General features: G+C 42.2%; 1 protein-coding gene and 5 non-coding genes across 7 annotated transcripts in view; 4 read left to right on the top strand and 2 right to left on the bottom strand.

Annotated features, from left to right (window-relative positions):
• The window catches only part of LOC111168528 (histone H2B type 1-C/E/F/G/I-like), a 36,692-nt gene extending 19,552 nt beyond the window's left edge, over positions 1–17,140 (top strand). For both annotated transcript variants that reach the window (XM_089918458.1, XM_089918459.1), the window contains exon 2: positions 1–17,140. This exon is cut by the window's left edge and continues 12,026 nt beyond it. The gene's annotated coding sequence lies outside the window, so the exon portion shown is untranslated.
• Positions 2,019–2,090, bottom strand: TRNAW-CCA (transfer RNA tryptophan (anticodon CCA)). The gene has a single exon. It is a non-coding gene; the product is annotated as a tRNA-Trp (tRNA).
• On the top strand, positions 4,058–4,130 carry TRNAR-UCG (transfer RNA arginine (anticodon UCG)). Its single transcript has one exon. It is a non-coding gene; the product is annotated as a tRNA-Arg (tRNA).
• TRNAS-AGA (transfer RNA serine (anticodon AGA)) lies at positions 8,238–8,319 on the top strand. Its single transcript has one exon. It is a non-coding gene; the product is annotated as a tRNA-Ser (tRNA).
• On the top strand, positions 8,634–8,706 carry TRNAR-ACG (transfer RNA arginine (anticodon ACG)). Its single transcript has one exon. It is a non-coding gene; the product is annotated as a tRNA-Arg (tRNA).
• TRNAW-CCA (transfer RNA tryptophan (anticodon CCA)) lies at positions 11,322–11,393 on the bottom strand. Its single transcript has one exon. It is a non-coding gene; the product is annotated as a tRNA-Trp (tRNA).
• Positions 17,141–22,316: the final 5,176 nt, after the last annotated feature.

A 22,316-nucleotide genomic window follows, 5' to 3' on the forward strand; every position in this document is an offset into this window, starting at 1 on the left:
GGTAAACTGTCATCTGATGCCTTCTATTAAGAAGTTGATGGATCTTTCAAGAGATTCCTGGAATAAACAATAGAGTTCTTGGAATAAACAAAGTTAGGTGCAATTTTTATCTTTCTGAGCAAGAGTCCCCTTCTACTGGGTGTTAAAACCTACTTCCTAGTATTCTGAATTTTTTAATGAAGGTTTGGTTTGACATTTTATGGAAATGATATGTTGGCTTCTACATCAAAACAGATGAGAATATAACATGCCCTTATCAAATAAATATTGGAGTCAATAAATATGGTTATAATATATAAGTATGTCAGATACTCTAACTAGATGATATGCTGGGGATGGAGGTGGAGAATGAGACTCAAATGCTTGGCTCAAGATAAATCTAGTGAAAAGAGAAGAGCATATAGAAAATCTAAAATTGGGAAATCCATGTGTGAGATAGAGTAAAAATGTCATTTATGAAAATCAGTCATCCAGACCTGATTACTACCTTGTGACCACCTGTTATAAGATTTGGACCTCAGATTTACTGGTAGAGCAAACTCAGTGAAATTATCACCTGAAGGGAATTAGGCCCTAAAAACTGATTCTCACTAGTAAGACTCACAGGATCCTGATGTTACAAATCAGAATACAATTTATTAATATAGAAGGGAGTTTATAACTTTTCAAGACTGGAATACTCATAGCCACAGTTCAGATCACCTTGATCCTGGCCCTGAGGCTCTCTAGAGGCCAACTTAGTAATAAGAAGGAGGCCTTATGACATACCATTGACAAGGACTGCCTCTTTGACCAAACTTTACTCAGGCTCCTCTGAGCCCTCCTCTCTGCTAGGCCTTAACCTTGGCCTACTGAGTCCAATTTTAGCAAGAATCCTGCTAAGCCAGTTTATTGAGAATCCCTCTACCCCTTGATAACTAATCAAGCTCCTGTTTGTAATTTTCCATCCTCTGACCCCCCTCACCCTGCCCACTTGCTATAAATCCCCAGCTGTCCTTGCTATTATTCAGAGTTGAGTTCAGTTGTGTACTGGAGTCTCTTACTATCCTAGCTTGAAAAGAAATCTGTCAGATCCTTTTTAACAAGTGTTCAGTGCAATTTCTCTTTAACACTATCAGAGGAAAAGAAAGTGAGGCCCTGCCCTGGGATGGAGCAACACCATTTGAGGAACTGAAAGAAGACCTCTGTGACAGGGTTAATCAGAACGGTTGCTTATTATTTTGTTTTAAGCTGGGGAATGTCAGGATAAGATTTGCATTTTTTTAAAAAAGCGTAATAAGGACACTGATCTAACTGAGAAAGAGGAGGTCTGGGAAGAGGACTAAAGAGGTTCATGTCAATACCTGGGCAAGACGTATGATGGAAGGAAGGAGGCCATGTGGTAGCGAAGAGAAGAGGATACATGGGATATAACACTTTTGGAGGTAAAACTCCCAACTCCCTGCTCGGATTGGGAAAAGGAGGGGCGAGGTGGGGGGAGGAGGAGAGAGGGGGAGGGAGGGGGAGGAGGAGAAGAAGAAGAAGAAGTGTCCAGGATGGTTCCGGGTTCCAGGCTCAGCAGGGTAGTGGCGGGCAATGAATCTGAGAAAAACGCAAGACATGTTGTAGGCAGATAGGCAAAGGAACAGTCAGGAGGCAAAAGAGCGCCGAGGGTGAGCCTGGGAAAACGCCAACATTTTAGGGCCTTAGTGGTCCTCAGCAGTTAAAGACGCGGAAAGAAACGATCATAGAAGATAGGGAAACCAGAAGACTATGCATTCTCTGGTGCCAAAAAGGAGAGTGTTTAAATTAAATCTCTCGGTTAAAGAAAGTTGCCCGTTAGGGGAATTCGTCCTCGTTCTAGAATTCCAATGGCAAGTTAAGGGCAAACGTATGCCACTGAAACTCTGTCAGAGCAGCTACTCTGTCTTATCTCATCTTAAGCCTTAACTGGTCTCAAGGCCGACTACACATGCCCAAGAGGAAAGAAGCCGCATGCTCTTCATTTCTCCCCCTACCCAAAAGACAAGCCAAGATCCTGACCCCGACGTGATTTGAACACGCAACCTTCTGATCTGGAGTCAGATGCGCTACCGTTGCGCCACGAGGTCACAGAGAAAGGTGGCCTTTCTTCTAAATTAGAATTTAAATAATGCTTTCTCCTCGCCCCCAGGTTCTAAAGGTTTATTCCTTTTTATTGGTAGATTTGATCATTTTTCTCGCCACTATTCATAGCTTCGCTAATGCTTGGTGGAAAAAGATAAGGGATTAACCAGATTAAATATTAATCCAAAAAGCCCAAGTGCTCCCTCCATGTAGAGGAAACTCAGTGGTTTCTCGCGTTCGATCTTTCCACTTGTCGGAATTTTCCTGTTTTGAGAAAAACTGTGTACGTACTGAGTTTAGATCCGCAATGAAACAGGAGTAAGAATTGCCACGATGTTTGAACTACCACTTTTCCTGTAAATTCACTAAACTTCTCCTCTTCTGAAAAAGACTACCAGCCTTGCCCTGCCCTGCGGTGTCAGGCCTCGCCCCCCACTCCCCCACCCCTCGTTTCTCAGCGCTCGCCTGACCTCATTCTCAACCTGGTGAAAAACTGCTTTATCCTCAAAGCCTAGCGTAGATGGCATGTCTTCCCGAAACCCTCACTTCTCAGTGGGATTTCGTGGGCCTTCGGGTCTCTACAGTGTACACGTGCCATTCACTTCACAGCAACTCGAAGCAAATTGCTAATATTTACTGAGTTCTTGCCATTTTCTACCAGCCCTATGCTCGTAGATCTTCCTCCAGCCAGTGACTCTTAAAACGTGCATCAGTTGGGAACTTGTTAGCAATACAAGTCCTCGGCCAAACCCTACAGGCCAAAGGCCTACAGAATCAGAAACTCTGGAGGGAGACCCCAGCACTCTATGTTTTAACAAGTCCTCCCTGATTGTGATGCAGGGAAAAGTTTGAGAATACTGCCCCAGCCTAGCCACCCGAAACTTTGCTCACTCAAAAAAAAAAAAAAAAGATTAACTTTCAGTCTTCTTCCAGGATGGTGGAGGGGCAATGTGGTGTTAGCTTGCTGCCATGGCAGAGGACCCCAGATTGAGTGGCTTAAGCAACAAGTTTATTTTCTCACAGTTCTGGAGGCTAGAAGTCCGAGAACAATCCTGTCAACAGGTTTGTAGATGGCGGTCTTCTCCCTGCATCTTCACGTGGTCTTTCCTCTGTGTGTCTGTTCTTTTTTTGATAAGGACACCAGTCATTGTATCAGGGTCCACCCATATGACCTCATTTTACTTTAATTACCTTTTTAAAAGCCCTGTCTCCAAACAAAGTCACACTCTGAGGTACTGGGAGTTAGAACTTCGACATATTTAGGGTAGGGGGGGAGACACGAGGACACAATTCAGCTCCTAACAGGCAGTTCCCAGGTGAAGCTACTGCTGACAATTCCTGAGCCTGGCATGGAGCGTGAGGATGGAGGTTCTGTGGTGTACATCTCATAGCCTCTTCGCTTTTCCTACACGACCTCTTTAGGATTCAGCTTTCTCGGGCCTGACAAGTCAGCTATCACACTTCAGTCGGCTCTCCAGATTACATAATTTTGTTGCTATTATCTCCTCTCCCGAACTTTTGGTTCAATTTGAATTTATGTTTTAGAGTTGTTTTGAGTGGGATTTCTGGAGTGCACAGAAGTGAATTCTTGCCTTTCATCCACAATCTTTACCTGAAAGCACCGCAAAGCAGCGGTGGTTCCCTGAGTATATAAAGCAATCCGGCTCTATCTTTTCCTCTCCTTCAGCTCTCAGCTCAAGCGTTCCTTCCCTGCTGTGGCCTTTCTCCCTGATTTCCATCAAAAGGTAAAGCACTCTATTATATGTTATTATTAGTTGTAACTTCTTGGTAGTTACGTCGGTTGTAACTTTGCAGTACTTTTGACCGTTAGGTTCAATTTGTTTCCCCAGCTAGACTGTAAGATTTTTGAGGCGTTGGAAATGCTTTCGTTTGCAATAGTAATTTCAGTGTTACAATTATAGTTGAGATTATTTTCTTTGAACAAATTACCCAAGCACCATTATTACCGCAGGACCACGTGGCCTAATGGATAAGGCGTCTGACTTCGGATCAGAAAATTGAGGGTTCGAATCCCTTCGTGGTTGCTGTGGGGTTAACCTATTGCTACTTAGAAACTACCTGAGGACATGCATGGTGGTCATTCTTAATAAAACAATTTTCTTAGTTTTTCTTAGTTAAAGCCGGTAATCAGAAATCTCCTGCATGGTGATAATTCTTAATAAAACAATTTTCTTAGTTATACCTGAGGACATGCATGGTGATCATTCTTAATAACACAATTTTCTTAAAGTCGGTAATCAGAAATCTTGATAGTTTTATACTCCATGTACCTCCGCTCCACACCCTTTCCTTTGTTTTTGTTTCTTTTTACCCGTCCAGTGTCTGCTTATCTCTGTCTCCACAGTATCCACCAAACAGTCGGTTCTAGGTTCTCCCGGTCTGCTCTCAGCAAAATTTGGTCTGCGGACCAGTGGCAACATCCGGGAGCTTCTTAGAAATGCAAGGCTTCCCAGCCAGTCCCAGTTCCGTCTCAGTACTACACTTGAACTACAAAATTAGAATTTGGGGAGTGGGGCTCAGGAATCTGTGTTTTAACCAACTACCCAAAACTGAGTCCTATACACACTCGAGTGTGAAAACCATTCTGGACCTCATAGCTGCATAACGTCTCTCAGGTTCTTCCAGCCCACTCGACGATGGTGCAAATACCTCAGACACAGCCTTTCGTGATTTAGCGCCAACTACCTGCGTTCTTTTTTTTCCTTTTCTTTTTTTTTTTGCAGGTGCAGTTTGCTTCCTCGGAGATGGGGTTGATTTAGTTATCTTTACAACAAGATTTCTCCATTGGACACTTAGTCCATCAGCTTACTTTATTTTTTGAATGTACATATTTTTTGTTGTTGAGGTATAGTTGATTTACAATATTATATTAGTTTCAGGTGTACAACGTAGTGATTAAAAATTTTTATAGGTTATACTCCATTTAAAGTATAAAATATTGACTATATTACCTGTGCTGTACAACATATCTTTGTAGCTTATTTGTTTTATACATAGAAGTTTGTACTACCTGCGTTCTAAGACTGTTACAACAGGGGAAATGTGAAGCTGCCATAGAACCCCGAGGGAAGTCCGGGCTGCAGGAAAAGGCAAGAAAAACGTCAACAGATTTGCCAAACTGCCTTCTAACAAATGCAGGAAAATGGTAGAAGATTCACCATCTGTAATCCTTAGAGAAATAATAGACCCAGGAAAAGAGCATTAATGATCTTAAAACCCTTAGGAATAGGTTATTGGGAAACAATATGTGTGTGGTCAAGTATCACCCCGAGATTATTTGCTAGTTGCAAAGAGAAAAAGAAAGAGCCCTGGGGGCACTACTTTATCTTCACCATCAGTGGGGTGTCCTGACAAACGCCTCCTGATGTGAAGTACTTTATAAAGTGCACAGTGTCAAGCCCACAATTTTTAACCTGAATCTAATGTAAGCCATCAAAGGGTTCTAACCAATCATTTAGACTTAACTTCTAGTTTAGAGGAATAAACTAAAAGTTGCCATGAGGAATCAGTGAGACAAATTCAGAATGTGGGACATTCTAGAAGAGGCTTGGACTTTTTAAAAAGTCAATGTCAAAACAATAACAACATCAACAGAAAGCTGGAAGCCTGTTCTAAACTAAAGGGAACTAAGGAAACATTACAACCCAAAACAGTGAATGAATTTTGGTGGGATCCGGGTAAGAGAAACTGGCTCCAAAAGACATATTAAAGAAATTTAAATAAGGACAGGATATTAGATGTTTTTATAAAGAATTGCTAGATTTTTTTATTTATGATAATGGTATTGTGGTTATATGAGACATGTTTAGACGATACACGTTTATGTGTATAGGGTATGATGTCTTCAAATGAATTTCATATGATTCAACAGAAAAAGGCAGATAAGACTAAGAGGACAAAATGTTAACAATTGTTGAATCTGGGTGGTGGCTATACACATAATTCCCTATTCTTTCAATTTTTTTAAATGTTTGAAAATTTTTATAATAAAAGTTTAATTTTTAAAAAAAAGCTTGACAGAAGCTGTCCTGTTTAAAGAAAAGCTCTGACGGAAGAGCACAGGGCTCCTAGGAGACAAAAGAGAGGGTCAGCAGCAAGAAACCAGCACCCTGTGAGGAAGGGCAGATCCTTTATGCTTCAGGAGTCCAGGCTCCCTTGACAGAGTGGCCAGAAAGAGAGCTGAGAAGGTTAGATAGATGCCCGTGATGAGGGCCTCCTATGCCATCTGTGATCTTCCCCGCCGGCTACAGAGTAGTTTTAAAGACTTTAAAGGAGGGAAGGGACCCAATCTGATTTGCGTTCTCAGATGAACACAGCAGTTAGTGTTGACATAGCCCTACCTACGTAATCTGCCCTAAACTACGTCTCTCGTGTTATCTCTCCTTGCTGCCCCTCTCTGTACGCCTCCAAAAAGCAACGTTCCAGCCAGACAGCACTTTCTTCCATTTCTCCCCTATTCTATGAGGTTTAAGTCTAGACCACCACTCCCCTCTCCAATCTGGCTCACTCCCACACATCCTTCAGATCTGAGTTTAAATATGATTCATTCCACATATATTTACTGAGTGTCCATTTGCCCATTCAGAAGTAATAAAGGTATAACTGGAATATTTCTTCGTGAAACTTGGAGTCTAATGAGTGACTCTCTCCAGGCAGCCACCTAAGATATTCATGACTGGGAGCTACACTCTTCCTGTGGGCTACTACGGCACAGGGGACCTCTCACTTGTCATACTCAATGGTAAGTGTTTACTTCTGTAATTGTTTATTCTAGAAATCCCTCAGAAGAGTGGCCACACTTTTCTTGCTCTCCACTGAGTGAGAAGCACCTAGCCAAGTGTCTGGCATGCGATTGTGCCCAGAATAAAAATTCTGAAACAATGAAGAAATGAATGAATCTGTTCAGGGACAAGGGAGCGGAGGCCAAAAGACTTCCAAGAAGTCGTTGCAGTAACTCCTATGAGAAACTGTTAGAAGCCTATCTAAGAAAGTGGGTCTGATGGTTGGGAGGAAGAACCAGATCTGAGAAAAAATTAGGAGGTTGAACCAAAGACCTGGTAACCTGTGGGCTGTGGAGAGAAAATCAGAGAGAGGACGGATAAGGGGACTTCTGAGTCTTTGGGTTTGGTACCTGGGTGCTCCTGTCAAAACTTTGGGTTGTTGGAGGAGTTTCAAGTTTTGGGGGAAAGGGTAGAGCATTCGTTTGGGGATGTATCGCTTTTGAGATGCCCATTGACATGCAAAAAGAAATAACTAGGACAATTGTGTCCAATTCTGGAGCCCAGAAGAGAGGTCTGGGCTGGAGATAATTTTCAATCCATCAGCACATAAGCTGTGGTTTATCAATCATGCCCTGTCCTTCTTCTGTTCATGGAATGAAGCTGTTGATGAAAAACAAAATCTTCTACTTGCACATTAATACAACCACATGCATACACATACAGATAAGATTGTGATAATGGTTGTGTAGTTTCAGAAAACTGGAGATCCTGGGGTTATGTTCTTGCTTTGGAGGTGGTCTTTGCAAATATTTTTAAACATTATCCATAGAGTATCAGATAAAGTTGTTTTTCCTCTTGTGAGAAAAGGCCCCATGCAATGAAGTGGATCTGATTCTCAGAAATATTTTCTAATTTCCTATTTTATTCAAAAATATTCTATCTACTGCTTTAAAATATTTTTAGCTTTACAGAGAGACAGAAGATGGGGTTCCCTGTAGAACATTTTGATAGATCCCCATTCTTGAATTTTAAAATGAGGGTTACAATAGCTGCTGACATTTGTTGAGCGCTTACTATATTCCAGGCACTAGACTAAATGTCTGAAGACATACGGTACCTGTAAGGAACAGCTTTGTCAGATTATTTATTGAGGATAAATCTCCTACTCCAGCAAAAATAGGGATTTTTGAAGTATTGCAATATATGGTGATTTGCTTTCTAGAAAAGACCAAAGAGCATTCTCAGTTTTACCACATGCTGGAATTGAAGTTGGTTGAATCCTCTTTGGTTCCATCAACTATTAATAGAACTTAGCCTCCTCTGTTTTGCCCTTTTTAATTACTAAATACTGAAGTAGCTTAGAATAAATGATATATAGTAACATGAAGAAGATTAAATATGATCGTGTGTGTAGTCGTGGCCGAGTGGTTAAGGCGATGGACTAGAAATCCATTGGGGTCTCCCCGCGCAGGTTCGAATCCTGCCGACTACGCTTTGTCTTCTTTACAACGTTCAAGGTCTGTGTATCTTACCTGCCTGGTAGGATTGACCTTCAAGTTACTTTTTAAAATATTAAACATTCTCTCAGACCTTTTACAAGCTACATCAAAACAGAGTTCTCATAGACCACGAAGGAATCCTGCTGCATGAGTGAGAAAGAATAACCAGTAAGACTTTCTTTTAGTTCAGTTCTGAGGTTTTGAGGTTCGCAAGCTGAAAGGAAAGATTTCACACATTCGTATTTAGAGCAACAGTAATGCCGCTACTTCCTTTTACTAAAAGTGTAAGGTACTAGCAGCTGCGGGCGGGCCAGTGGCGCAATGGATAACGCGTCTGACTACGGATCAGAAGATTCCAGGTTCGACTCCTGGCTGGCTCGTCACTTTTGTAACTCTTAGAAGTTCACAAATTCCCATCTTTCCCAGGCCTCTGCGTTAATTTTTTTTAATTTAAAAATGTATTTATTTTATAATATCACGTTATACAAAATGACAAAAATGTTAATAAACAGACTTCAGCTATAGTTCGCTACTCTTCTTTTACATACACGCATTTTCTTTAAATCACATCCCTAAACTGATTGTTTTCGAAGCTGATGAATCCTTACATTAGATATGTGAGGGAAATTAAAAGAGGAGACCTTTCAAATGCATCATTCTTTTGAGAGTTAAGATTGGAAGTCTCACAAAGAGAAGACTTCTAGATAGCAATTTTTTCTTCTCTCTTTTTTTAAGATTTAGTTTTTTAGAGCAGTTACTGGTTCACAGCAAAATTGAGAGGAAAGCACACACACCTTCACACATGCATATCCTCCCCCATTATCAACAGAGCAGGTACATTTGCTACAATCGATGAATCTACTATGGACCAAAGTCCACAGTTTTCATTATTGTTTGCCCTCAATGTTGTACATTCTATGGGTCTGAACAAAGGTAGAATGACATGTACCCAGCGTTACAGTATCACGCAGAGGATTTTCACTGCCTGAAAAGTCCTCTGTACTTTGCCTATTCATCCTTCTTCCCCTCACCAACCCCTAGCAACCAATGATCATTTTACTGTTTCTGTAGTTTTGCCTTTTCCAGAATGTCATATATTGGAATGATACAGTATGTAGCCTTTCAGATAGGCTTGTTTCACTTAGTAATATGCATTTAAGTTTCCTCCATGTTTCTTATGGCTTGGTAGCTCATTTCTTTTTAATGCTGAATAATATTCCATTGTCTGCACGTACCACAGTTTATCTATCCATTCACCTACTGAAAGGCATCTTGGTTGCTTCCAAGTTTTTGCAATTATGAATAAAGCTGTTATAAACATCTGTGTGCAGGTTTTTGTGTGTGGACGTAAGTTTCAACTCCTTTGGGCAATCTAACAAGGAGGGCAATTGCTGGTATGAACTGCCAAACCATCTTCCACAGTGGCTCTAACATTTTGCATTCCCACAAGCAAAGAATGAGAGTTCCTGTTGTTCCTCCTCCTCACCAGCATTTGGTGTTCAGTGTCCTGGATTTTGGCTCTTCTAATAGATGTGTAGTGGTATCTCGTTGTTTTAATTTGCATTCTTCTCAAGATATATGCTTTTCATATGCTTAAAAAATGGGCCAAAGATCTCAACAGACACCTCACCAAAGAGGATATACAGAAGGCAAATTTTCTTAATAAATTCTCTTCTCCCAAAGGTCTCTTCAGGAGGAAAAGTAACCGCCTTTAGCAGAGGATGGTTTCGATCCATCGACCTCTGGGTTATGGGCCCAGCACGCTCCCGCTGCGCCACTCTGCAGTAAGAGAGAACAGATGCGTGCGCACACACACACACACACACACACACACACACACACACACACACACACACACACACACACACACACACACACACACACATAGTAGTCAGCTTTTTTCAGACTTTTTTTTTTTTTTTCCCAGCCTGCAGAATTAAATGTGTTCTCGCTCTGTCTCTCTCTCTGTTTCTGTCTCTCTTTCTCTTCCCCCATACCAGGAATCTGTCTTGTGTAATGTGATGGCCAAGGCCCTGAACTAACTACTAAGAATAGGGCTAATAAGAAATGGATAAAGATTACTTTGGATACTCTTCCCCATGCACAAAGGCATGCTTAGATGCAATGTCTGTTACTAGGTGCTATGTGAATGTGTACATTACATCTATAACAAAATATCTGTTGATATTCCATATGTCATGTTTTAAAGTCATTCTAAGTTATACAAAATAATAGGCTCTGATGAAATAATTGTGCTTTCCCTTTCTTCCATGCTGTCATGTGACCGTTCATAATCTGTTGGAGGGTTCTCGAGTCCCAGGTAAGAAAAAATGCACATTCCTGTACATTTTTTTTTAACATAGAGTTTTAGGGGGTTCAGGGAACTTCTAGCCCAGAGGATTAACTTTCTATGATGTAATGGTTCATTTCCTCTAGTCTCAATTTGGCAAAACAAAACAAACCAAACAAAAAACTATGTTCAGGTTTTCTGCATCCGGAAATGAACTGACTCTTTCCATGGTTTGCAGGAGTAGGGGAATCGCAGAGAGCCACGAATCTGCTTGCTATGTAAGCTCTCTAGCAAGGAAAAGCTGACCCAGGTGTGAAGCAGGTGAGCTGAGGTCACCCTCTCGAATCTGACTAGTTGTCTGAGAAGATCTGCTAAGCTTCTGACGGTTGGAGAGAGACGTGGGTCAGGAGATGGGTCGGGGAGCACAGAAGTGAGCGTGGAGAGAAGGCTGGGAGTTAGTGAAGAGTGAAATTCAGAACGTTTGCAATGAAAGAAAAATGTCTTTTGCAACAAAAGAATAAAAATGTCTTTATGGGCCCAGAGAAAAACCCCCAAAGCACGTAACAGTAGTGTACACCTACCTATTTATTTACTTTCTAAAGGTGTCTTAAGGGTATCCAACTTTGGAGAAAGCAGGGAAGGAATTTTTGTCGTTCTCTACGTTTCACTTCATAGACCAGTACACCCCACAGACACTAAAACAGTTGACCCCGACGTGATTTGAACACGCAACCTTCTGATCTGGAGTCAGACGCGCTACCGTTGCGCCACGAGGTCCTGCGGGAGCCCCCTTCTCCTTTACCTGTCAACCTGATCTATGAAATTAATCACCTGTACTAAGTAAGTGAAGTTTAATTGCGCCGCATCCCATCTGCGCGACAGCGGCGTCTCCTTACACCCGCTCTTGTCCTTAGTTGAAATGATCGATTTCGTACTGCGAGAGTTCTTTTTAATCTGATCACTGGATCTGAAACTGCCCCTAAGAAGAGCAGGAAATCTTTTTGGCCGGAGGAAGCAAGTGATCCCGTCACCATGGTTTGACTGGTTAAAGCGCCTGTCTGGGAAACTGCAGGCGGGTTTCGAATCTCAATGAGATTTTTTCCCGAGATGTATCGCTTTGAACTCCTAGAAAAAGATATTCTGAAAAATGAATCCTGAGCTCTGAACCCATTTTTCAAGATTAAGAACTGGAAATTTTAATTTTCAGAGAGAGGTGCGTCTGTTTTACAGTAGTGGATCATTTTTCAGAATATCCTGTCCAGTAGTCTCAAAATTGTGTACCTCTGATTCTCCTTATCTCTTTTCCTTGCTTTTCCTAGGCTAGATGCTGCATACTATATATCAGCATCTAGTATACCATATATTTTACTTATATATTTATTGATTACCTATTGAAAATAACTAAACTAAAAGCTAAGGCACAGCCTCTTTGGGGGCCCGTCTGAGAGGTCAGCTTGCCCTCCACATAACATATCCTCTTTGGCTACCACACCCACCTCACCATAGCATGGCTACCACTCCCTGCTAAGAACAAACACCAGGAAGTTGACCCAGAGGGATGGCGGCCTCTCTAAGAAATCAGACTCTCAGACTTGATATATGTCCCTCATTTTGGTTGTGGATCCCCTGTGACACAGAACACGTGGTAAATTATTGCAGCAGAGGCTGCTAGAGTAGTTATCAAAGTCTGTTTCCTTTTCTTCTTGGAAATACAATTGTCTTGGTCTGTTTGGGGTGCTATCACAAAATATCATAGACTAGGTGGCTTAAACAAAAAAAAACCCATTTATTTCTCATAGTTCTCCATAGTTCTGGATGCTTAAACAAACAAAAAAAAACAGTTATTTCTCATAGTTCTGGAGGCTGGAAAGTCCAAGATCAAGGCATCAGCAGTTCAGTATGGCTGTGTCCTCACATGGTGGAAGGGGCCAGGGAGTCCTCTGTGGTCTCTTTTATAAGGACACTAATCCCGTTCATGAGGGCTCCACTGAATCACCTCCAGAAGGCCCCACCTCCAAATACCATCACACTGGGGATTAGGTTTCAACATATGAATGTGGGGGGGGGACACAAACATTCAGTCTAAACTCCATTTCCTAGCCTGCCTTGCAATTAGTTTCGGCCATGTGGCTGAGATCTGGACAATGGAATATGGAAAGAATTGTAACCGGTCAGTTCGAAACTTTGAAGCTTGACCCAGGAAAGCCTCTCCTGATTTGGGGGGTTCCTCTCTATGTCCCTTTGCCTTTCTATCTGTCAAACGCAGAGGACTCCATGGTCCTAGACTCCAAAGTCACACGATAGTCTCTCAGCGACCATGTGAAGACCAACCAGACAATCTGCCCTAGATGTTGCCTGAGAGAAAAACATTTACTGAGGTGAAAAACTGAGATTTATGGGGGGGGGGGGGTTATGGGTTTTTTACGGGTGCTATAAAGCAACTGGTATCACTAATACAATACTGTTTTACTATTGCCTGCTTATTAATGTCCCACATTTTAGTGCTTAACTCTAAATATCATAATTACATCTTTCTCATAATACACCAAGTGATAAAGTAATGGGAGTCATTAGCACACACATGCTACACGTATGGCAGAAAATACACAAATTTCTCCAAAATTCTAAAAATTATTACCTCGTTAATAATGTAAATTATTTTGTAAACTATTTTAGGATTCTTCCTGCACTTCACTTCCTCACCTTATAAATCCAAGCTGGGCAGAAATATAGGAACGTGCAACTAGAGATTATCATACTAAGTGAAGTAAGTCAGAAAGAGAAAGACAAATACCATATGGTATCACTTACATGTGGAATCTAAAATATGACACAAATGAACCTAACTATGAAACAAAAACAGAATCACAGACATAGAGAACAGACTGGTGGTTGCCAAGGGAGAGGGGGTTGGGAGAGGATGGAGTGGGAGGTTGAGGTCAGCAGATGTAAGCTTTTATATATAGAATGGATAAACAACAAGGTCCTACTGTATAACACAGAGAACTATATTCCATAGCCTATGATAAACCATAATGGGAAAGAATATTTTAAAAAAAGAATGTATATATATATATGTGTGTGTGTGTGTGTATAACAGAATCACTTTGCTATACAGCAGAAACTAACACATTGTAAATCAACTATACTTCAATAAAAATATATTGATCAAGAAAAAATAAAGCTTTGTACACATTAAAAAAAAAAGAAATGTAGAAATGGATAGTGGTGCTCTGCAAATGTTATACTACCCTAAAATTCTCATAATAATGTGGACTTCATATTAGGTATGACTTTACTTTAGACTGACTTTCCAATTTCTTCTGACTCCAATCAAATACTTTTCTTAAGTGCCCTTCCATTTCCACATCCATTTCTCACTGGGCTACTGAGGCTCCTGGTCATCCCAGGCAGTGGTATGTTGATATGTTTAATAACCAGCTCTCCAGGGAAAAACACTATTCTGGTATAGATTCTCCTACCATAGCTGACTCAAGCTACAGCTGTGAAGTCACTGAAATCATTGAACATTGAGCTAGGTAGAGATGCGTACAGTTGGCTCCTGCAAACCAGTACAAGCTGGCTCCAGGGTCTAGTCTATCACTGCTTAGCAATAACGACAATAAGAAGAAGCTAATATTTATTTTAAGCACTTACTATGTGCCCGAAAACATTTCTCTGAATTTTCATATGGTGTTATATAATTATATTCAATCTTCTCAATATGTCTGTGAGGTTGGTGTCACAACTATTAAAAAAACAAATTAAAAAATCCAGGAGCTGGAAGCTAAATGCCAGGACACTTGAACACAATGTTTTACAGTATCAACAATAATCAGACAAGGCCACTCTGTTACCTGTGATAGAACAAGGTGGAGACAAGGTCCCTCCATAACTATGTCTGAAACAGGAAAGAGATAAGGATACTCTGCAATCACAGAGATAAGTAACCCCCTTTCCAGCTTAAGTGACTGTGCTTTCTGACCAGTAACAGCTCCAGCCCCACTTTAATCCTCCTTCCTCCTACATAAAGATTACTGAAATACCTACTCACTGAATTGCCCTGCTTCCTGACAACACCCAATCCATAACTGATGTCTGATTTCCTCACACCCTCCTCAGAATAATAAGCTTCTCCCAACTCCCTTTTAGCTAGATGCCCCAAGATTCCTCCAGTGTGCTCTCTCCCCAAACCTAACTTTGACTACAAGTGTATTCCTGGAGGTCTTTGGTCAGCGCACTTTAACAGTGTCAGTAACCTGACTTTTCAGGAGAGAAAATTAAAGTTTACACTTAAGAGTCCTTAGGAGTCTGTCTTTTGAGTTATGATTTCATATCAGAGACTGCCTTCCCAACCTTCAAGGAGCAGATGGTCTGGGCCATATTTAAGAGACATTGTGAGAGAGAGCAAAATGAACTGGCTGTCAGTATAGGGACTCACAGGAGGGTAATGCAGAGATTATCAACAGCAAGAAGCTGTTATGCTCCTAAAGATGGAGGGACAATGGGAAGAGGTGGCGTTAGAGCCCAGAGCGGGGGCTAGAACAGAGGATGACCCAGGGATGAGTAGCAGGAACTAGGATGCCAGAAGGAGGAGCTCTAGTCTGAGAACAGATGCAGCTGCAGCAGAAAATGCTATAGGAAGCAGAGAGATGGAGAAATGCCCTGGATTCTGCCTTCCTCCCGCATTCCAATCTTTTGTCAGTCCTCCCATTGGCTACACCTACCCAGAAGCCAGGGGGGAAGGAAGGCTGGGAAATGTAGTTCTTTGTGGTACAGAGCAGAGCAAGAGAAGGGTAGGGGATGAACCTGACAACGGGCAACTTGACTGACACAATATCCACACACCCCGCCACCCCTTCAGCTATGATCAAAGTATGAAATCTACAAAAAAAAATTTTTTTTAGTAAACCTATAAATGAATCTTATCATTAGAGTTTGTCCTTTGGATCAATTCCTTTTAGTATGCAGTAACACTTATAAGAACTCTAGTATTACACACATTTACATTTTATATGTATTTATAGAAGTGCCTAAGTTTTATAGCATAAACATCATAGAGAACAGCAAATTACAAATATTCCACTAAATAGAAAGTTTTCCTTTTTAAGATATAAGCATCCAGTATATAAAACACACAGTAGATCGCAGGTATAGAAATGCTAATAATTCACTTATGCATTTTGATTTGTATTAAATATAAAGCACTTTAACAAAGAGTCAAGCTATGATTTAAGGTCAGTTCCTTCACCAGATTTCCTTCATTTGAGTAAATCACTTCCCAATTTTTTTGTAGAATTTTAAAACCAGGCCTTGGGAAAGTTCTCAACTGTCAAGTCGTTAGATTAAAGCAGGAGTCGGCAAGCATAGTCCTCGAGCCAAATCTAGCCCATCATCTGTTTTTGTATCACTCACAGCTGTTTTTACATTTTTAGATGGTTGAATATAAATGGAAAGAATAATATTCTGTGACACATTGAAATTATATAATATTCAAATTTTAGCACCCATAAATAAATAAGGTTTCATTGGGACACGGCCATGTCCATTCATCTATGGCTGCAACACAAGTGTAGTTATGACAGAGACCACATGGCCAGAAAAGCCAAAAATATATAATATTCAGCCTTTTACAGAAAAAATTCCAGATCCCTCGTGTAGGCATGGAACAATTTTCCTTTACCCTTCTAGTTTATTTTGGCTGGTCTAACAATCAAATTGTTATAAGACAGATTAACAGGAGAAAAAGACATTTAATTTGGTGTATATGGAAGCCCCTTAGGCATAGGACCTAAGAAGTGACCAAAGCAGGCTGTTTATGCTCCTTTTTAGACAAAAATAATCAATTATTTGTGAAGATTTGACAAAACAAAGGGTTTTTTGCTTGGGGTAGCAAATTAATGAAGAAGTAACAAAGTTTGTGTATACAGCTTTCTCAGCCTCCAATTCCCTGTCTCCCCAGATAAGGATGTCCTCCATCCTCTCGGCATAGGGAGGATACCTTTCCATGGAAACTTTCTCAGTGAGAAAAAGGAGAGTCAGAGTATTCTTCTTGTACTGAACGTTTCTCAAGTAACTTTAATGCAAAATAATCAATATGCCACCTTGGCATATTGGGGAGAAGGTGTAGGCAAGAAAATATTAAGAAATGTTAACTCATGTATTTATCCTTTTGCATCAGAAAACTCTGTGCTCGGCCTCATGCCAGAATAAAAGTGTTCTTACAGCATTAATATGATGAGACATAAGTGCATCTTGACTTTCAAAATCATTTTAAAATATCCATGTCAAAAACTGTAATTTGAAAGTAAACTTTCGAGCCTCAAAATCCTGTCTTTTGGGTAACAAAGCAGAGCCCTGCAGGACTTGAGGCATAACGTTTATGCCACAGACAATAATCATAGGACAGTGCTTTTCAACCTCTTTTCAACCTGCAGGTCCTGGTTCATTAATTGATTGTAAAATCAATACATTGAGTAGCGACCAACATTTTAAAAATATCAAATAGAACAAAAAGGTATAAGAGCAAATGGTATCTATATAAATATGGATGCTGTCTTGAGTTACAATATAAAATGTATTTCTTACTGTGGATCACAGTAAAAAAAAAAAAAAAAAATCAAGATTACTTTAGAAAAAAAGATGTAGGAACCCAGTGGACCCGGCTTCCGGAGGAGCTGAGGCAGAACCACAGCGTGGAACGGAAGCTCCACTGAAGCAGGTTTCCGGGTCCCGCTCGGTGTGCATGTGGCTGAGAGGCGCACAGTCCCCCCGGACACCTCGCCAGGATGTAGAGGAAAGACGCGGGGATTTGCGAGGTTCCACGCTGAGAAACCAGCGCACAAGGATGTAGCGGCAGATCTCCTAGTGGGCAGATATCGGTTGAGAGCCGGCAACTCTTCCGGGTACCTGGACAAAGAGCCCTTCTCTTCATGCGCAAACTGACATAAAATTCCGAAGAAACGTGTAGTCCCCAAGTTAGTTGATAAAGTCCTGGACTAAGACAAAGCCCACTGACTTAGATGTAGCCCGATTTGGCTAAGGTCCTGCCACTAAGCAGAAAAGGGCTGGGGACTGAGATATACCTCGGTTTATATTGTATATTAAATAAGCATACAGAATTAACTCCTGAATTTGTGGCCTACAGAATCCTAATCTATTCATGGGACCTTCTAAATCTTTTATAATGTTCTTGCGGGAAAACACCACGTCTTTCGGCTTTTGGGATTCTGCACAGCACAGCCCTTGGCTTGCCTGTTTATTACCCACTCCTTTCATACTGGTAGAGAGACGGAGACTGTTTCCCAGGCACGTAGCACATGCACTGATGCATATTGGCCACCAGGAGGCGGAAAAGTCTAAAGATAATTATCAGAAGTCAGAGGTGGCGGAGGGGGCAGAAGGAGATGTGGGGGAAGGGACTAGAGCCCAGCAGAGGGAGAGGGAGGAGGAGGGAGGAAAGAGAGGGAGGAGGAAAGCGCGGGGGTGGGGGGTGGAGAATGGGAAGGAAGGGGAGGAAGGAGGAAGAGGTGGCGTAGGAGGGCTGGAAGGACGAATGAGAGGTAGAGCAGGGGAGAGGGACAAGCAAGTTACTGAAGGGAAAAAATAATTTTCTGGACAGCGGTTAGTGACGTTCATAGGGACCTTACATTTTACAACGTGTTATAGATACTGTTTCATTTTTGCCTCACAGAAACAACCCAGCTGGATAATGATTCCTACCCACATTTTTTTCTGAGATTTTTTTTTTGAAGTATAGTTAATTTACAATGTTGTGTTAGTTTCAAGTTTACAGCAAAGTGATCTGGTTATATACATATATATGTATATATATTCTTTTTCAGATTCTTTTCCATTATATGTTATTACAAGATATTGAGTATAGTTCCCTGTGCTATACAATAGGTCCTTGTTGTTTATCTATTTTATATATAGTAGTGTGTATATGTTAATATTGATACATTTTATTTTACCTCAGCCTGAAATGTTGAGGATCAAAAAAAAATAAGCATGCTTTATACATGACAAAATGAAGAGACACATGCGAGTGGGGTATCAAGAGTAATGGACCTTTATCTTACAGTTTTATTAAATCCATTTCTGTGGTAATGCTGAAAAACCCGTCACCCATGGGTCCTCATGTCCGAGCTCAGTTGAGACAAAAAGAGCAGTACTCAAAATGTAACAAAAGTCTGCCCTCAGGGAGTGGCATGCTAGTGAGAGGGAGAGAGAAAATAAATAAGTAACATATACAATATGTCAGATGGTGACCTAAATGTTATGGAGAAAAATTAAGCACAGAAGAGAGATAAAGAAAGGCAGAGGGGGCTTCCCTGGTGGCGCAGTGGTTGAGAGTCCGCCTGCAGATGCAGGGAACGCGGGTTCGTGCCCCGGTCTGGGAGGATCCCACGTGCCGCGCAGCGGCTGGGCCCGTCAGCCATGGCGGCTGAGCCTGCGCGTCCGGAGCCTGTGCTCCGCAACGGAGGAGGCCACAACAGTAAGAGGCCCGCGTACCGCAAAAAAAAAGAAAAAAAAGAAAGAAAAGCAGAGGAGAGGAGGAGGGAGTGGTCAGGGAAGGTTTTGAGCGACCTCCTCACCTGTAAAATGTGGACAGTAGCCCTCACCTCCTAAGGTGAGGAACAAATGAGTTACAGGCCTTAGCAAGTGCTCTGCAAACGTGAACAGCTCTTCTCCCGCCCTCTCTCTGCTCCCTGAAAGGCTTTGACCATTTAACCCGAGGCCCGCCTCTCATGAATAATCCGTCTCTCTCTTAGGCTCCAGGCCTGCCTCTCCAGCTGAGGATTGTTCTGTCTAAACGTCCCCCAGGCACCTCCAACGCAAGAGATGCTGAGCTGCCATCACCACGCATCACCTGCGCTGCCTCCTGGCTGCCCTGTCACTAGTAGTAGTAGAAGTACTACTGCCTCCTCAGTCACCAAACCATGACCTTGGAATAAGCCAGCAAAGTCATTCTCTCTACCCCCTCCTCCAGCAGGTGCCATTTCCACCCAGAGCTGAGGCAGTGGACTTTGCAGGACACAATGAAAATGTGGAGCCCGTTGTTCAAAACGCAGGGAAAGAGCCTTTAAAAATACTAAAATAGAAAGCTTTTCTCTTCCCTCTACAGTCTGTCTTTCCCTCAACTCATCATGGTGGCTTTTGTTAGTTAATACTGTTCTGAGTAAAGAAAGATTAGATTTTTAATTCTTAACGTGAATTTCACTGTCCATCTTTATAATGTGCAATGTCAGTTGTAAAGGCAAATATCAGAGCATTTAACTCCGGAGTAGAATCACTAAAATTACACCATTTGTATCTCATAGAGTGTACATGTATTTCACTCTCACCAGAACAATGGAAACCATGCACAAAACTAACTCCACTGTTTTTATTTCTCTTCTTCATATAGGTACATCCTACCAACACACTCTTTGACTTATCGATAAATGAGGAAGGACTGAGAAAAAAGGAACGATGCGTTGCCCTATCTTCTCCTGACCTTCTCTGTCATCATTTTAAGCATAAGTGGTTGGCAAATACAAGGAAGTAACACACGAAAGGGTATGATAGGATTGTGTTTCTTAGGACTTCATTGGCTTTTTTTGCATCTGAAGCAAAGTTTGCTTCAAAAGGGAAGCATGGCCCCTAGGGGCTGTCAGCACCGCATTTACTCAGTTGTATGTGTAACTTGCTTACCTTCTACTCACTCTGAGTCTCACTGAATTCACACGCCTCGTGGGCCCCCTGGAATTCTGTGCTCATGGGGCATCACAAAGACTGTAACTGGAATGGAGCTGCCGAAATGGTGGACACACATATTCTGATTATATCCTTTCCTCATGAGCGCGCTCTGGTGGCCCATTGGACTTCACTTAAAATACACAAGTTCAAAGATAAAATTATTAAGAATTTCAAGATGGCAACAGCAGAGCATTAACCCAAGAGTGGCGCCCTACTGAGTCTGGATCCTGTGCCCCTTCATAGGTGATGCGCCTCTCAAGCCAGCCTAGTCACCTTACACTCTCCGGACCTGCCCTCTCCTTTTCAGCCCCTTGGTCTCCATCCAAGTCACTGGAACCTCTCTCGCAGCTGTTACAATAGTTTCCCTACTTCCTGTTGCCTTCCCTGTCCTTCCTCCATGTTGTCCTGAGAGAGACCTTCATAAAGCACACATTTAATCTGGTCCTTCTAACCCCTCTCCTTTTACGTCCTTTTATGACAATAAAGTATAAAATGCTAAGCGTGGCATCCAAGGCCCTCGGTGACCGTCCCCGTCAGCCCTGCAGTTTCACCTCCTCCAACACTCAGCCCCTGACAAAGTAGTCTTTATCCAAGCAAACATTTGACCGATGAGTATTGTTGCCAGATTTCACAAGTAAAAATCCAGGATGCCCATTTAAATTTGTCTCATGCATATTTGGGACATATTAACCAAAAATATTATTTGTTATTTATCTGACATTCAAATTTGAACTGGATGTTAACTGTATTAGCCACTGGATCTCTCTTTTTCTCCAAGTTACACCTCAGAGGCTGCCCCCTCCTGGAAGTCTCCCTAGGTTTCCTGTCACTCCCCTCATCACAACACCGACACGTTGCTCTCTTTGGTCCGTGATGTTTGGCCCCCAGCAGACCTGGGGCCAAGCAGCCTGATTTCAAAGTCTAGAGTCACTCTCCTCTAATTGTGACAAGTCACTGAATCTCCTTCTGCCTCACTTCCTGCATCTGTAAAGTGAGCCTGATGAGAATGGTGGTGATGGGGTAACAGTGCCTACTTCCCAGGGTTCTTGTAAGGACTCAGAAGTTCGTACATGTGTAAACCACTTAGAATGATGGCTGGCACATAATAAATGGTAATTCTTTGCTGAGAATTCCTGGCCAGCAGAACCTGTGTTCTAGTTATTGCACCCTTGGCTCCTAATACAATACCTGGCACACAAATGAGGAGTGCTTGTTGAATGAACGTACCTGCTTTAAATGAACGTACCTGCTCAACCTGAACTTTGAGAAGGAAGATTATAAAAACTTTCCTGGCCTAAGGTTTTATCCTGGGACCAGGAAGGCTCCTGTTGACAGGGCTGTTTCCTCCCCAGGCCCCTGGGGGTCCTCCTGGGGCAGCTCTCCACCCTGGTTTCTGTTACTTCCACACACTCCCTGTTTCTAGGCCTCGTCACCGCCCTGGCTCTTCCCTTCTGTCTCAGCAGCCGTGTTGCTGGATGTGCAGCTGAGCCCCGCTCTGCAGGCTGTGGGGGGCGCGGGGCGATATTGTGCTCCCCCCTGCCTGGCCTCTCCTGGTCCAGCATCTGGGCCAGACTCTTCTGCTCCTGTGACCCAATTCTGACAAACTCCGGAGAAGAAACGTTTCCTATCGCTGAAGCCAAGGTGCTAGAAACGGGGAGCAGAGGAGAAAGGGGAGATGGGCAGGAACATGTGTGGGAGGTAAGTGTAGATAAAAGTCTGAGAGAAGGAACAAGAAAACCATAGTATCCCTTTCATGTTATTCTCTGGCCAAATAAACTCTGTTCGGGCAGGAAAAAGAGCCGCTGGGCTTGAACCAAGGAACTTTGCACTGTTGTGTGACACTTCTCAGCTGGCCAGAGCTTCCTCTCCTGCCCTCACTGGCTGGCTTATGGGCCTGCACAGAAGCAGATTTGCCCCCTAACCGGCTGGTCTGAGCTGAGGTCCTGTTCCTCGGGGTCA

Source organism: Delphinapterus leucas, chromosome 10 (genome assembly GCF_059928025.1).
Source record: "Delphinapterus leucas isolate spDelLeu-1000000601 "Yukka" chromosome 10, BTC_Dleu_Yukka2, whole genome shotgun sequence".
Taxonomy (NCBI): Eukaryota; Metazoa; Chordata; class Mammalia; order Artiodactyla; family Monodontidae; genus Delphinapterus; species Delphinapterus leucas.